This window comes from Anomaloglossus baeobatrachus, chromosome 6 (assembly GCF_048569485.1).
Source record: "Anomaloglossus baeobatrachus isolate aAnoBae1 chromosome 6, aAnoBae1.hap1, whole genome shotgun sequence".
NCBI classification, from domain to species: domain Eukaryota; kingdom Metazoa; phylum Chordata; class Amphibia; order Anura; family Aromobatidae; genus Anomaloglossus; species Anomaloglossus baeobatrachus.
In genome coordinates this window covers 262,098,261-262,115,103 of record NC_134358.1, presented here as the reverse complement: position 1 = coordinate 262,115,103, position 16,843 = coordinate 262,098,261, and the positions used below count along the sequence as shown (strand labels likewise).

Below are 16,843 nucleotides of genomic sequence, written 5' to 3'. Positions count from 1 at the left end.
CACATCCACTGGGAAGAGGCAGGGAGGAGGGTTTGGGTGGGAGCAGAGTGGGTGTATTAGACACAATGGGTGTGTTAGATAAGCTAGACACCGCCCTAAAGCCACAAAGAATTCTGGGACTTGTAGGAACTGAACACAGGAAGTCAGAGGAGAGATTAACCCCATCAGAGCTGGAGCCAGCAATGAGCATGTGCTGCTAGTGCACAATGAAAGGTAATTTTGCTGAAAAAACATAATAGATGTGTTGAGGGGCACATATTAGCAAGATTTATCAGAAAAAAAAAAAATCAGTTTTGGTAACTGGACAACTTCTTTAAAGGTATTTTTTCAGTTAATATATTTATCACCCAGCCACAGACAAATTAATACGTTATGAGGCTGGGAACCCTACCAATCCTGAGAACGGGGGTCCTATAGTCTTGTGTGACTGGATTGCACTGCATGTGTTTTATTACAGATCTTTTCACTTGTATAGGACAGGGGGAAGAAATATCTCCATCTGTATGAGGCCACGGTCACACGTTCAGTATTTAGTCAGTTTTTACCTCACTATTTGTAAACCAAAATCAGGAGTGGGTGAATAATACAGAAGTGGTGGCGGGTTATTATTGTACTTTTCCTCTGATGGTCCCCTTCTGGTTTTGGCTACAAATATTGAGGTAAAAACTCACCAAATACTGAATGGGGCCTTATAGAAGTGTATGAGCATGTGCCCCCACCCCTCCCAATCTCAGAATTGGGGAGCATCTCAGCAGTTTGGCCACCTGTGATCATACATGAGTGGCCCAGTCTTGCAGCGCTGGGGTCCTGGGTTCAAATCCCACCAAGGACAACATCTGCAAAGAGTTTGTATGTTTTGTCCGCGTTTGTGTGGGTTTCCTTTGGTCTTCTCCTACGCTCCAAAAAACATACTGATTGGGAATTTAGACTGTGAGCCCCAATAGGGACAGTGTTGCCAATATATGCAAAGTGCTATGGAATTAATAGCAGTATATAAATGAATAAATATTATTATTATTATTATTATATATTTAGCACTAGTCCTAAGGATAAGTGAATGTTAGTGGGAACATTTTATTTACTGAAATGTATGTATTTGGGACACTTTTGCAATTGGTTTTATTTAAAATTTTGCCCCATTTTGGGTTTTTATTTCATTTTTTTGTTTGGCTGCTAATTCAACTTTGATGTGGTCATAAATCAGTTAAGAGGATCTAAGAAAGACAAACATAGAAATTCTCCCGTCATTCTGTCTAATTGTACTCACTGACAGATTCTTAGTTACGGAATTTACTATGTGAGGGGGTGTTTTTTCTAAAATTTACCAAACAATCGAGAAAAAGTATATAATTATTGGAAAAAATCAATGTTTGTCAGAGTGAAATCCTCATGTTTACCAGCATCTGCTAGTTATTAGCAAATTAGACAGTAGGAATGGCAAGTAGAGATGAGTGGACCTATAGAAATTTGGGTTCGAAAGGTTCGGTCCGACTTTAGTTGTTTTGTTCAGGACTTGGACTTGACCTGAAATTGATCCCGGAGTCCGATCCGCATATAAATTAAGAACTGACGGGCTAGACTCTAGTAACTAGTATAATGGAAGTCAATGATTGGGCGCTTCGTCTCTCCATCCACAGCCAGCCATAAACAGAGCATTTCCTGGGAAGGGCGGGGAAGGGGGTTCTGGACACACTACATCCAAAAATGTTGATTTTTACCCAGTTAGAGCCATTTATAGGCCACAAGCGGCTCTCACTGGGCCGAGCACCTAGCAAACCCCAGCACCCCAATGCTCGATCTCTTTCTTCACATTTGATGATTTAAATATAACTAGACAATTTCCTGATCACAGAGACATCCACATGGTCCACTTGGTCTGATCAACATATGATCTGGGGGATCGAGTACATGTAAGACCCTATTATTGATCTCCCACCTCTTGGCCCGAGTCTGCTATGCTCCGGGACAAATATCTTACACGATGCACATTACAGAACAGCCATCACTCTCATCTCATTCGAGTTGTAATATGTTTCTTGGACCAGTGATGCTGATCATATAGAATGACACATCAGGAGACGGCATCTATAAATATCTGACAACAGATGTCTTTAGCTGACATCACAATTACTAAGTTAGGAAATGTACTATGGCCTATAAATCACTATTATTACCACCAACACCATACTAATCAGAATGACGGTGAAATAGAATAATGATAAATACTATTATTAATAATATCCATCAGGCCAATGACCACACTCTTACACATCCTGATCCAAAGCTGTGAGTAAACTGCACATACTATGCATGTATTCTGCACAGGCACACCCCGGTCTATGCTACATTGTTACACACTATGTATCTGCTACCGTATTATTAAGACTTGTTGTATTAATCCATGTTGACATATGGCCATTTGCCCCAGTGTTAAAGTAGAGTCAAAAGCCAATATGTAGACGACATCAACTTAGAAGCAGTAGAAGAAAGTTCGGGGAACAGTTCACCAAAAAGCAAACAATTGTGTGCAACTATGTCCTGCCCTAGAGACGTCGATACCACTTTCTATAAAGTAATAGTGTGTAGTATGTCTGTATTGTATGTGTTTGATTAAAAGCTAATAAAAAATATTGAATCATAAAGTTATAGTTTTTTTTCCACCAAAGCTTTAATTCTGCCATATATATATAGACAGATACATATATATATATATATATATATATATATATATATATATATATATATATATATATATATAATGTATGTATGTATCTCTATGTATGTATGTATGTGTGTATATCTATATCTATTAGATATATATATTAGATATAGATAGATAGATAGATATATATATAGGTTAAATGGTCCAAGACATGTGATTGATGTGTACAATGAACAGTATGAATGCCAATAGTGCCGACTTTACCAATTGTTTGCACATTTTCCATGCTTTCTTACAAGCCAGTCGCAAAAAAAATAAATATATATATATATATATATATATATATATTATATATACATACGCATGAATTAAATCACCCTGGTATATGCTAACTGAACAACTTAATTTATACAGATACAGCTGATATACATAAATGTTACTCTGTATAGTCAAGTGATAGGGTTACATTTGGCACATTTTAACTGCACATACACATTTTTACTGTGTGTGCTAAACCAAAGGTCTTATGTATGAAGAAGCAGAGGTTATTCAGATCCAAATCCTGTCTGTATATAGAACGTCTAATGCCAGTTCTTATATGCTGATTTCCACCCATAGGCATAGTGGGAAACAATAGGATATCATCGGAATACATGGTCACAGAAGAACATGTTCCTGTCATTCACCTGTACCAGCTAAAGCTAGTTTACTCTAAGCTGACATCATATTCTATGCATAGTCTAGAAACAGTATACTATAGAGTATTTTATGAGTACACACAGGTATAGGAATTGTGATGCATTTGCTAGAAAGTGCCTGATTGCATGCAAGTAATAAATGCAGAACATCTCATTGGCAGCAGCAGGCAAAAATATGTACACTGGATTCATTAGTCCACATACACAGACAAATTCTTACAGTATGACATCAGGCAAAGCCCTGTCCCCTGTGCTTTTAGCTATACAGCTCCAGCTCAACCAAGTCAACATATACAGCCAGTCCTATATATATACACCCAGCTCCTATACTGCTCTGCAGTCTACATAGAAGATCCAGGAGCAAGTCACCCCACAGAGCCTGGTAATGATGCAGCACACACTGGCTCTGGATGTCCCACAGAGAGTCTAGTGTCTGTGCCATGCTCCCCAGTGATCACCAGTGGACAATACCTGGATGTTCTTGTGTTATGATGCTCACTAGTGATCACCAGTGGACAATACCTGGATGTTCTTGTGTTATGATGCTCACTAGTGATCACCAGTGGACAATCCTGTGTTATGATGCTCACCAGTGATCACCAGTGGACGAATCTGTGTTATAATGATCCCCAATAATCATCAGTGAACGTTCCTGTGTAATGATGATCCCCAGTGTTCACCAGTGGACATTACCTGGATGGTCCTGTGTTATGATCCTCCCCAGTAATCACCAGTGGACAATACCTGGATGGTCCTGTGTTATCATCCTCCCCAGTGATCACCAGTGGACAATACCTGGATGGTCCTGATGCTCCCCAGTGATCACCAGTGGATAATACCTGGATGGTCCTGTGTTATCATCCTCCCCAGTGATGACCAGTGGACTATACCTGAATGGTCCTATGTTATGATGCTCCCCAGTGATCACGAGTGGACATTACCTAGATGTTTCTGTGTTATGATCCTCCCCAGTGATCACCAGTGGACAAGACATGGATGGTCCTGTGTTATGATGCTCACCAGTGATCACCAGTGGACAATACATGGATGGTCTGTGTTATGATGCTCCCCAGTGATCACCAGTGGACAATACCTGGATGGTCCTGTGTTATCATCCTCCCCAGTGATCACCAGTGGACAATAACTGGATGGTCCTGATGCTCCCCAGTGATCACCAGTGGACAATACCTGGATGGTCCTGTGTTATCATCCTCCCCAGTGATGACCAGTGGACTATACCTGGATGGTCCTGTGTTATGATGCTCCCCAGTGATCACCAGTGGACATTACCTAGATGTTTCTGTGTTATGATCCTCCCCAGTGATCACCAGTGGACAATACATGGATGGTCCTGTGTTATGATGCTCACCAGTGATCACCAGTGGACAATATCTGGATGGTCCTGTGTTAAGATCCTCCCCAGTGATCACCAGTGGACATTCCCAGGATGTTCCTATGTTATAATGATCCCCAGTGATCACCAGTGGACAATACCTAGATGGTCCTGTGTTATTGATGCTCCCCAGATCCTGCAAAATGCTAAGAGCTGCTTGTGTTCAGTGTTATGCAGGCAGAAGTCGACAAGTAGGAAGCTGCACAGGGCTTTGTTCTGCCAGCACTGAATCACAGACAGGCAACAAACCTAATCATAACACACTGGCCACGAAGTAAATCATTGCTGGTATCTAACATACCAGACACTGCCCCCATCTCCTGGCCATCTTGGCATTGGCTTTGTATGTATAGATAATATACACACACATTCACACTGGCTACATGTTGTTTACACACAGCTCCCTGCAACACACAACAACCAGGAGCCTCCAGTAACATTGTATCCATTCATGACAATGCAGCAGTCAGCCCCAGCAAAGGGATATGTCATTTATATAGCAAACAAGAGGAGCATAGAACCTACAAGCAATCCCCAAAATGTATATGCACTTCTGTGCAATCACCTAGTATTGAGGGCATCCAGCACCAGGGCTGAATTATTGCCAGTCACTAAGCACCACACATATGAAGCCAGGCACAGACATCAGCGGCCAGCAGTGTGACCTGGCAGGATCTACAGAGGACAGGCACTCACCTCCTGCCTGCACGCCTGGTCCTTGCTGAGCACAGCTCTGGAGTCCCAGCACTGACAGCTCCACACTGCGTTATGTTGTGTCTGGGCTGCTCCCTTCTTGTCACGCTGCTGAGCAGGAGAGGAAGGGGAGTTTCTTATGTCTCTGCCTGTTACAGAGGAGTCACACAAAGTAGTTACACTTCCCACTCACCTACACAAAGTAACCCCGAAAACCCAGTGTCCTGCGGGAATATCACTATTTATTACTGCTTTCATGTGTCTGTGTTTTGTGTTTCAGCAAATGGGTGGAAATGGCTGAAGAGAAGCAGCTCTCCCCTACAAGGGGCACTAGCATATGGTTCTTGTTATAGGAGCTCAAAAGAATGCAAAGTCTAACAGCAAAATATCAAGACTGTGGGAAAAATGCCCAAACAGCAATTCCTCAGAGCATGCAGCATAGTGAGCACACTGCTGTGATTACAAGGCATGGGGAGGTTCTGTGGCCCTTGTAGAGTAGAAAAACTGATGTCTAGTCTTGGTCTTCTGTGGTATTGGAGCTCTGTGCTATGGTATGTTTGTTGTGCGGCGCCCTGGACAAGCCAGGGGCCACAGGTAACAACACACACACACACCCACCCCCAGCAGTTTCACAGCAGACATCCCCAATGAAACTTGATTCCTTTCCTCGGGCTCAGACTGACACACCAGGTGGGCGGAGTCAGGAAATGGAGACGCCCACCCAGGAGTTAGCTGGCCTGAGGCAGGAAACAAGCCCAGTCAAGTCCTAGGAGAGGAAGAGAGAGGAGGTCTGCAGAGAGGCAGACGCAGACTGGGGCGGGGCCTAGGATTGGAGCCTAGGGCCCTCGTGCAGCAGAGAGTCAGGCAGACGGTAGTGGCTGTCTGCAGGGAGCCGGGGAGACAGTTGGTGGAACTGTAGGTAGCCGGGGCTGGGCGGTGGCCCACCGGTGCCGAACCGGGGAGCCAGCTGGAAGCCGGAGCGCAGGAGGAGCGTGCACGGAGGTGGAAGAAAGGACTTACACCACCAAACTGGGTCAGGGGAGAAACAACAACCGCAGCCGTCTGTGGGCACCCGTCCATCCAGCCGAGTGTTTTACCAAGGACTGTGTCGTGATTACTGGCTGAGTGAGTACCCCGTGCCATGCGGCACAGCGCTGCCCCTGCGACCCTGCACCTCACCAGGCCCCGTAACCCGCCTGCTACCCATCCACCTACCTCACCGGGCCCCGGGACATCCAACCCCCTACCCACGGAGGGGAGAACTAACATCTAGCTGCTCCATACCATCACTCCCGGGATCCCCGTCCAGAGCAGCGGTGGTGTCACAACTTCACCACAACCGTGGGTGGCGTCACGGACAATCTCCCTTACCAAATCCCCTTTTACTGTGGAGCCTGGGATCACAGACCGGGTCACGCTACCGTGATACCCACAGAAGTGACCCCGTGGCCTGGATCTGAGTGCCCCTGGTCCCCGGGCGACACATTTGGCGTCACGAACAGGATCCTACCGCTCTGCCGCTTGGTAGAGGTGCGCCTTGTTACCGCCGGAGGTGTCCGGCCGAAAGTTTTGCAAAGCCGCCATCTTGGGCGCGAAAAATTTCCCGCTCGAGCGTCTTCCCCGAGCAGGAAAGGCGCGAAAGTGGAGCCCCACCCCCTGAAGAAGGAAGTGCTAAAAAGAAGCTAAGGGGGACGGGATGGCGTCCGTCCGCATGTGAACCGCGGCTGTGGAAGCAGGGACGCCAGGACTCTGCCAGTGTTTGGTTCCTGGAACACCACTGCACAAGATGTCCCGTCCGTCCGGCACCGCTGAAACCCCAGTGCCCGTGCCCGCGGCCAACGCCCCATCCGACCCATTACCCCTGTCACCGGTAGCGGAGCTCGCAGCGTCTGTGAGGGAGGGCCCAGGCCTTACCATCGTCACCGCCCTGCCACCGGTCCCGGCTTCCATCCCAGCCGCACCGCTGATGACGACGGCCCCGGCAGTCCGCCCGGCCACGACGGAGATGACGACGGCTCCGGCAGTCCGCCCGTCCGCAACGGCAGCGAAGCACCCATCCCGTTAACTATCTGGGCAGCCTGGGTCTGGACTGGGGTCAAGGGGTGCTGCCCACTTCTTAGGGGCAGCATCAGGGCCAGGTTGTTTGGGTGGGTGACTGAAGGACCCGTTCCACTGTTATTATTAAAAGTGTTTGATTACTGTTGCAACGTTAAAGTAATGTGCATCCCGTTGTGGGAAGATTGAAAATGCTTGTGTTTAATGTTTTAATCTTTTGCAGTTTAAAAAAAAAAAAAAAAAAAAGAAAAATAAAACCGGTGATGGACAGGCAGCCCGAGGATGGTCTGCATTTTGCTAAGGGGGAATGTGGCGCCCTGGACAAGCCAGGGGCCACAGGTAACAACACACACACAGCCCCACCCCCAGCAGTTTCACAGCAGACATCCCCAGTGAAACTTGACTGACACACCAGGTGGGCGGAGTCAGGAGATGGAGACGCCCACCCAGGAGTTAGCTGGCCTGAGGCAGGAAACAAGCCCAGTCAAATCCTAGGAGAGGAAGAGAGAGGAGGTCTGCAGAGAGGCAGACGCAGACTGGGGCCTAGGATTGGAGCCTAGGGCCCTCGTGCAGCAGAGAGTCAGGCCGTCTGCAGGGAGCCGGGGAGACAGTTGGTGGAACCGTAGGTAGCCGGGGCTGGGCGGTGGCCCACCGGTACCGAACCGGGGAGCCAGGTGGAAGCCGGAGCGCAGGAGGAGCGTGCACGGAGGTGGAAGAAAGGACTTACACCACCAAACTGGGTCAGGGGAGAAACAACAACCGCAGCCGTCTGTGGGCACCCGTCCATCCAGCCGAGTGTTTTACCAAGGACTGTGTCGTGATTACTGGCTAAGTGAGTACCCCGTGCCGTGCGGCACAGGGCTGCCCCTGCGACCCTGCAGCTCACCAGGCCCCGTAACCCGCCTGCTACCCATCCACCTACCTCACCGGGCCCCGGGACAACCAACCCCCTACCCACGGAGGGGAGAACTAACATCTAGCTGCTCCATACCATCACTCCCGGGATCCCCGTCCAGAGCAGCGGTGGTGTCACAACCTCACCACAACCGTGGGTGGCGTCACGGACAATCTCCCTTACCAAATCCCCTTTTACTGTGGAGCCTGGGATCACAGACCGGGTCACACTACCATGATACCCACAGAAGTGACCCCGTGGCCTGGATCTGAGTGCCCCTGGTCCCCGGGCGACACAGTTGTGCTCATGTAAATGAGGACAGGAGCTTATGTAATGGTCACCTTAAACCAAAATGTAGCACACCAGATACTACTGGTGCTCCAGTTACATGGAATCTGTCAGCAGGTTTTTGCTATGTAAGTTGAAGCCAGCATGCTTGCTGCAAGGGTTAACACCGATGCCTGTCTTGTCACAGTTTGATCTGCTGTTTACTTGATATGTTTGTTTAAGACCCTGTGCGCACTAGAAAATGGAATTTTCTTCAGAAAATTCCGCACGCTCTGAAAGATTACTGCACCTGCGGCAAAAACCGCAGCAAACCATACCTGAAATCTGCATACGGTTTTACTGCAGTATGGCTGCACCTTTGTCGCGGTTTTGCCGTGGTTTTTCCGCGGGTTGGTACCTGTGTTTTTATGCCTTCAATGCAATAAAGCACGGTGAAAAAAAAGAAAAAAAAAAAATATATATATATATATGTGTGTGTGTTGTCATTTCCTTCTTCTGAGATAGCTAGCTAGATAGCTAGATGGATAGATAGATACATGGATAGATAGATAGATAGATAGATAGGTTGCTAGATGATGGATAGATAGATAGAGGGATAGATAGATAGATGATGGAAATGCTTGACAGATATTAAAGCTTTTATTTCTGATGTATGTGTCCCCCCCCCCCCCCCCCCCCAACAGTATTTGTGACACAGCAGTGACCCTGCGGGACCTTGGATCTGAGTTCTCGCAGGGTCACTGTCGGTCGGTGACGTCACTCTATTACCGCTTGTGAGGCCCTGAAGTTCTCGCGAGCAGTAATGTGTTGACATCACCGACAGTGAGAAGTATCCTGGAGTTACCCCTGCACGTAATGAGGCTGCATTGAGTACTATGTCTCAGACGCCGCTGGATCAGTATGCAAGCGTCGTGGGACCTTTTTTTTATCGTGTTTTATTTCAAATAAAGGATTTTTCGGTGTATGTGTTTCTTTTCACTTACAGATTAGTCATGGCGTGTCATAGACGCTGCCATTACTAATCTTGGACTTAGTGGCAGCTATGGGCTGCCATTAACTCCTTATTACCCATATGGCCACAGCATCACGGCAATCAGAAAGAGCTGGTAACACACCGGGACTGTCGCATAATGGATGCGACATTCTCGGGGCAGCTGTGGGCTGATATTCTTGGCTGCAAGGGGGGGGGCAATAACCATGGCCCTCCCCAGCCTGAGAATACCAGGCCCCTGCTGTGTGCTTATCTTGGCTGGACGGTAAAAATATGGCGGAGCCCACTTTTTTTTTTTCGTTTTTTATTTTTAATATGTACGTTCAGAATTCTATGTGTCTGTGCATTATATATGTATGTGTTTGTGTTTGAGTGTGATATGTGTGTGTTTACTCTCTGCTCAATTTCCTCTTCCTCTGCTAATGACATCACTTTCTTGCAAAACACAGGGTAGTGATGATCACTATGTTCCAAAAAACGCGAAATACCGCTGGAATAACGCAGGAAAATGCAATGAAACGCACATAATTTGCTACCTTCTTTATTTCCCGCAGTATTTCATGATTACATTACAGTCAATGGAGTAAAATACCGCAGGTACCTGCGGAAAAGAAGTGACATGCAATTCCACAGCAAAAACCTGCTGGTAAAAAAAAGCAGTGTGCGCCCAACATTTTTTTTTTACCATAGGTTTTGCTGGGGAAGGACTGCAGCAAGGTTATGAACATTTTCTGCAGCAAAACATGCAGCAAAACCGCAGCAAATCCGTGGTAAAAAAAAACGCAGTGTGCGCACAGGGCCTTAAGCAGCAGGACACTTATCATTGCTGGGACTACAATGTCACGCACACAGCAGCCCGGCACACTCTCTCCTCTGCTGGGCACCTCACTGTCGATGTACAATCTCTACAGAGAGTCTGGTGGCACGGAACAGCTCTCTCAACTCTGTTATATGACTAAAGCTAAAAATTCTGATTGTGTCAGAACGGCTGCACCCAGTAACCTAAGTGATACATCATTAGATTCAGAATCTCTTTGCCTACATCATGCTGCTTTCAGATGAGGTTGGAAAAACCTGCTGACAGATTCCCTTAACAGACTGATATGAGGTAGTGCAGAATTGTACCAGGTTCACGATGGCACCAAGCAGAATTAGCACACAGAATTTTGGATGAAAATGAGCATGTTAATACCACCACAGATGAATAGAGAAGATACCATAGACACAACATCCAACATCTGGAGGCATTGTATGAAGATTACACCCCAGCCCCAGGGATACGAAAGGAGGTTCAGCCACTATCAATGTAAGGTAGTGACTCTCTAGGAATTTGCTATGAGACATGAGAATCTGTGGGGCAAGATAGCTAAGCAGGACCAGGATGCCTAAGTCCGAGCAAAAAGCTGAGATGATAACATTTTGAATTTCAGTATGCTTGGGGTAGATTTATCAAATTATATTCATGATATGTGCCAGACGAACCCTATTGGTAGAGGTTCCAAAGCAGAAAATAGCCAAACAAAGAAATTAGGACAGCGTTTGTGGCGCCCCTGAGTACGGCACCCATGCTGGGTGAGTGCAAACCTCAATACCTGGTAATCCTGAAGGCTGGAATAGGGTGTGTACGCACAGACACATAGTGACCAGGTCTCCCACACACTTGAGGGGACCCCTGGGCAGACCCATGAGGGGGCGTGCCTCCACATCCAATCAAGGGTTGCGGTAGAGAGGCTGGAAGCTAGGTTGCAGCGGCAGTCAGGAAAAGGAGCTGGAGGTAGCCAGTCTGAAGTGGAGACGCAGGAGAGCGGACACGCTAGTCAGACCCTGCACGTGTAGTGGCCGTTGGCGGGGGAGAACGGTCACCAGAAGTTGGACAGAAAGACACTGAGGAAGTCAGCTGGTCATGTACGGAGACTTCTGGTGGCTAGGCACGCACGGGGAACAGGTCACTAGAGCTAGACATCCATTTAGTGGTCTGCTAAACCTGCCGGGGGGGTGGACCGCAAGTCCACACCAACCAAAACAGAGAGCGAGGATCAGCAGCAACGAGGGGGCCCATAAGGAGGATCAAGCCTGGAGCCATCTTCCTTGGTCCACGCTGCCAGCAAACGGGCCAGAAAGGGGAGAAAAGGCAGTTGCGACTTCCCTGGATGAATCCCACGGTACTTTAAGTCAGGGGTTGTCCAAAACAAGAAGTGCTAGGAAGGCGAGCTAAAGGTCACCCTTATGCCAGCCTGAAGGATACCTGGTTCTCTCTTGGTGTATCTCAGCATCGCCCGGGTGCCAGTTGAAGCATTTGAAAGTGAGTAAAAAACAGTTGCAAGACACTTTGGACTGAGACTGAGTTCTTCTGTGACCTGTTGTTCTACACACATACACCCGAGCCCTGGGGCCAGCCTCACTCTCGGGAGGCCACACCATCCGACTGCAGATTCCATCAGCCCCAGACGCTCGTTAAAACTGCAGTGGGGGTCACCCATAACCCCGACCGCAAACCGAGAGAGGTGTCACGACTCAGATGTAAATAACCTGACCTACCTGTCGCCAGAGAAGATCCCAAGGAGAAGTCCCTGCGGCGTTCCTGGAGGTGGAGCGGTGTCCCTGAGGCGACCGCCGTGGCCGGGGCGACAAACGTTTATAGAAAGCTAATCAAGCATAAGTTTCATGGCTCACTATCAAATGGTGAATTTGCCACTGTGGCAGTCCAAAGTACATGACTTGTTCTTGTTACTGCATTCACCCATGAAGAGTTAGAAAGGAAGCAATCAGCTACAATGATGGAAAGTGACATTGTGGCGCCCCTGAGGCTTCAGTCGCCACAGAGTATTGCACCTTATTTTAAGTGTGATATTCACCTCAGGTAAGGAAGGGGTTAATTACCAGTGTTCCACATTCACTCTTTCCATAAAGCTTAGGAGCCTTCTCCCAGGGGGGATGGCTCAGGGTAGGCAGGGGGTGGCCATCATGAGTCATGGGACTTCACCAGTCACTGAAGCAGCCATCTGGGGGGCGGGTTCCACTTGGGGTGGAAGTAGGAGCACACTCACACAATCTTCAGTCAGTCTACCCGGGACACCAGTTCTGGGACACAACACCATCACCTCTTTCCTCTCTTCTCTTCACGGGGCCTGGGGCTTGGAGCGAAACTCTCGGGCCAGGTGCCTCACAGCTGGAAGGGCAACTCTGAAAAAGGACTTTCTTCTTTCAAACACCGGTGGCTTCTCCTAACTTATCCGGAGTTGAAGGAGCCCATCACAGCGGGTGACCAGTACTATCCAGGCGAGCCGCACAGCACAAAGAGTGAGTAAAGACACCTCGAAGCCACTGACTCTGACTCTTGATTACCGGCACCGCTGCCCCGCGCCTTGGCGCTCAAACGCCATCACTACTTCCCTCATCATCCTCCCCAAAGCCCGCTCCACCTGTCGGGAGCGATGCCATCTCTTGGCTGCTATTACCATCTGCCCCGGAAGACAGCGATAGCAGTGGCAGCTAAATCCCTGGCCGCATACCACAGGTGGCGTCGCAACATTTATCCTACTACTATACCCACCATCTTCCCTCCTTATTGGTGTACACCTCGGGGCACGAGGCCGGGCAAGCCACCGTGACATCCTGGATCATCACACCACCCCGGTGATGAGTAACGCAGGTACGAGACACCCTGTGCCTGACAACCCCTGCCCCTGGGTGCTACAACAGCCAACTGTGAAACTTAGATGTTCTGCTCTGGTATCAGCTGTTCTGACCGATGTGGGCACAAGACACAGGCATGTTCGCCTAGGAAGACCCATTACAAAAGCACTAAGGAGGGCCCACCTGGTTTACGGGGATGAGACAGACACATAATAGTTGAGAACAGTACAGAGTACATGGTTCCCAAGGGAAATGAATTGTGAAGTGGTTTAAAACCATGAATTTCATCAGTCAAGCTGACTCTGACTATACAAAAGAACAGTTTGCAACAGTGCCCCTAATCTTTTGGAGAGGAGAAGGCATAAAATTTGTTGTGGCAAAAAACAGAAAGGGGTATAGCGATCCATGCCTAACTACAAAACATATCATAATTGAAAAAGTTGGTAGCAATCTGGGTTCCCCTCAACCAAAAGAAGAAAAGTAAGCACGAGAGCTTAAGAATAGAGATGAGCGGACCCGTGGAAATTCGGGTTCTGCAGGTTGAGCTGCATTTTAGATATAGTTCAGTTCTGGTCCCAGACTTGACCTGAACCCCATTGGAAGTCACTGATTGGACAGTTCAACTCTCCACACACACACAGCTAGCCATAAACAGATCACTTCCGGGAGAAGGAGGGTGATTTTTTTCATTATTTATTTATTTTTGCGCATACTACATCTGATAACGCTTATTTTACCCCCAGTGTGAGCCATTCAAACACTGCAAGCGGCTGCCACTAAGCCTGCAACAAGCGTACCCCAACACAGCAATGTTCGCTCTAGTGGTTACCATACGCAAAGCACCTAAACTCGAACACTGATTTTTTATTTGTAAAGTTTGTGTTCAATACAAACATCAGACTTTAAAGTTTGTATCTGCTCATTTCTACTCAAGAATAGAGATAAAGAAACCTGGTGTTCAATGTTCGTACCAAACACAGACTTTAGAAAACAAAATAGAGTTCTTATTTGGAGTTCTGGTGCTTTGCGTATGAACATCAATTGTGCAAGCAGAGAGTGGGATCACCCCAAGACCCTACCTGAAGGAGCCCACCCAGAGCCACCATCACCCTTAACTAAATTAGCGTGTGCTGCACGCCAATATAGTTAAATTCTGCAGTAGCGTAGGTAGACACGGTCTCCCTGTACTACCTCTCTCCTTTCCGTAGGCTGCAGGTCACCTTGTGCCTGCGGTCTGCAGAATGGCAAGTCCTGTGCGGAATGATGTGATGACATCATTGCAATGGGATACACACAGGTTTCCGGCGTGACGACATAGCCACCTCAGTCTATCTGAGACCTACCACTGTCTGCCGCTGGGCTCGCTGGGGTTACTGTGTGATGGCCTTGAGTGGGTGCAATGAATGGGGCCCTCATACATAGTAGAGGCTACTTAAACAGCCATGATACACCATGGGGCTACCAAGAAAGACCATCATACAGCATAGAGGCTACTAAGAGGAGCATTATACAGAGGGGAAGACATTCTACAGTTTGGGAACTACTGTGAATGCCATCATACATTGACGGGGTTACTGTTAGGCCATCATCCAGCTTGGGGGAATAATGCAGTGTTGGGGCTACTGTGGCGGTCATCATACAGTGTAGAAATTACTGTTGAGGCCATCAAACAGTGTGGAGGCTACAAAGGGGCCATTGCACAGTTTAGGGACTGCTAAGCAGCAATTATACAGTGTGGGGGCCATTATTCAACCTGGAAGTTACTGTGGGGCCCATCAGATAGTCTGGGAACAACTGTGGGGGCATCATACAGCTTGGAGAGCATTAAGCTGTGTACAGGGGAGTGATGAAAGCATTATAGTGTGTATAGGATAGCTGTGGGATACAACACTGTATGTAGGGATCTATGGGAAAATCATACTATGTAGAGGAAAGCTGAAGGACAATCATACTATGTAGAGTGGAGCTGTGTAGGCCCATTATAATGTGTATAGGGAAGCTGTGGGGACATTATATTGTGTCGAAAGGATCTGTGAGCCCATCATACTGTGTATAGAGGATCTATGATGAAATCATACTGTGTAGAGGGGAGTTGTGAACACATCATAGTGTATAGAGGAGAGCTGTGGACCCATCATACTTTGTATAGAGGAACTGTGGGGACATTATACTGTATACAAGGGAGCTGTGTGGACATCATACTGTGTATAGGTGAGCGGTAGGTCCCTCATACAGAGAATAAGGGAGCTGTAGACCCATTATACGGTGCATATGGGAGCTGTACAGGGGGGCTCAGGGCACATTTTTAAATATTAGATAGGCACTTACTGTTATAAATGCACTCAGGGTATTATGACGGTCAAAGGGTCACAGAGAGGCCATTATTACTTGTGGGCATTGTCTTCTATTGCATTTGCACAGGGCATTAATATATTCTAGGAGTAGGGCTCAATTTTACCATCGAGGAAACACAAAAAAGGCATGTAATTTTTTAATGGGCACAGTGGAGGGCATTATTATATGGGGCAGTAAGAAGAGCATTGTTTTTGTATCACAAGGCAGGTGTAGTCATAGGGACAGGCAGTGGCGGTATCAACAGGATATCCAGACACAAGGTCATAGGCACCCAAAGGTCACTAATAAGCATGGGAGTGTCATAGTATTTAAGGTTGAGGGGAGCCATAAGTCCATCGTATACATCATACAACCTAACATGTTATGTAATATGAGTGAAGGCTTGCGTTTCTGGGCCAATAGCACAAAAAAGCTACTATAGCATAACTTGTTGCATAAGTTAAGGCTGCTTATGAAGGAGGGTCATAACAAACAGTGCTCCTTAGCCTGCTGTGTATGGGACTGCTAGCTGCAGACTAATCAGAGTGCCTATGCCGATCACTGACCACCATCAAAGTACCCATAATGAGCATGATGACTATCCGAAATGGGCCATGAAACTGTGAATGAAGATGGCCTAGTTTTCATTTCCATTATGTGCACAGTTATTTGTGTCCCTCCTAATTGTGGAAAGAATGGCGTCAGGACGGAGTTTTAGAAGAAGGCAAAGCAGTTTTATGCTGTGGGCAATATTTTCTGGGAAACCTCTGATTCTGGAATTCAAGTGATTGTTACTTGGAGAAATACCGGCTCCTTAATCTTCTAAGCTACTGTGGTAATTGTTAGTTACTGTGGTCAACAGAAAGTGTAATAATAACTAAGGCGGGAAGGAAGTGACAACATAGGAACTTGCAGAGTTTCATGGCCTGTTCAAATATTAAGATATTTAGTGACTTGTAGAATTTCTCTTGAAGAGTAATCATTGCATTGTGCACAATTTTCAGTTTAAAACATTAGTGTAATTAAATTTCCTATAAATAAGGAAAACTGACTGCAGCAAACAAAAATTAATGTATGCATTTTGTATTTAGATATCAAATTTTTTTCTTTTTTTTCTGTTCATCTTATGCAATGCTTTTCAAAATGAGGATAATCAGTCAGTATTAGGGTATTAGGTTAATTGACATTTTCTAACATT

The 16,843-nt window shown here is 46.9% G+C and overlaps 1 protein-coding gene across 1 annotated transcript in view; it reads right to left on the bottom strand.

Annotated features, from left to right (window-relative positions):
* The window catches only part of RNF152 (ring finger protein 152), a 42,791-nt gene extending 37,233 nt beyond the window's left edge, over positions 1–5,558 (bottom strand). The window contains exon 1 of the mRNA XM_075316498.1: positions 5,450–5,558. The gene's annotated coding sequence lies outside the window, so the exon portion shown is untranslated. The remainder of the gene's footprint in view (positions 1–5,449) is intronic.
* Positions 5,559–16,843: the final 11,285 nt, after the last annotated feature.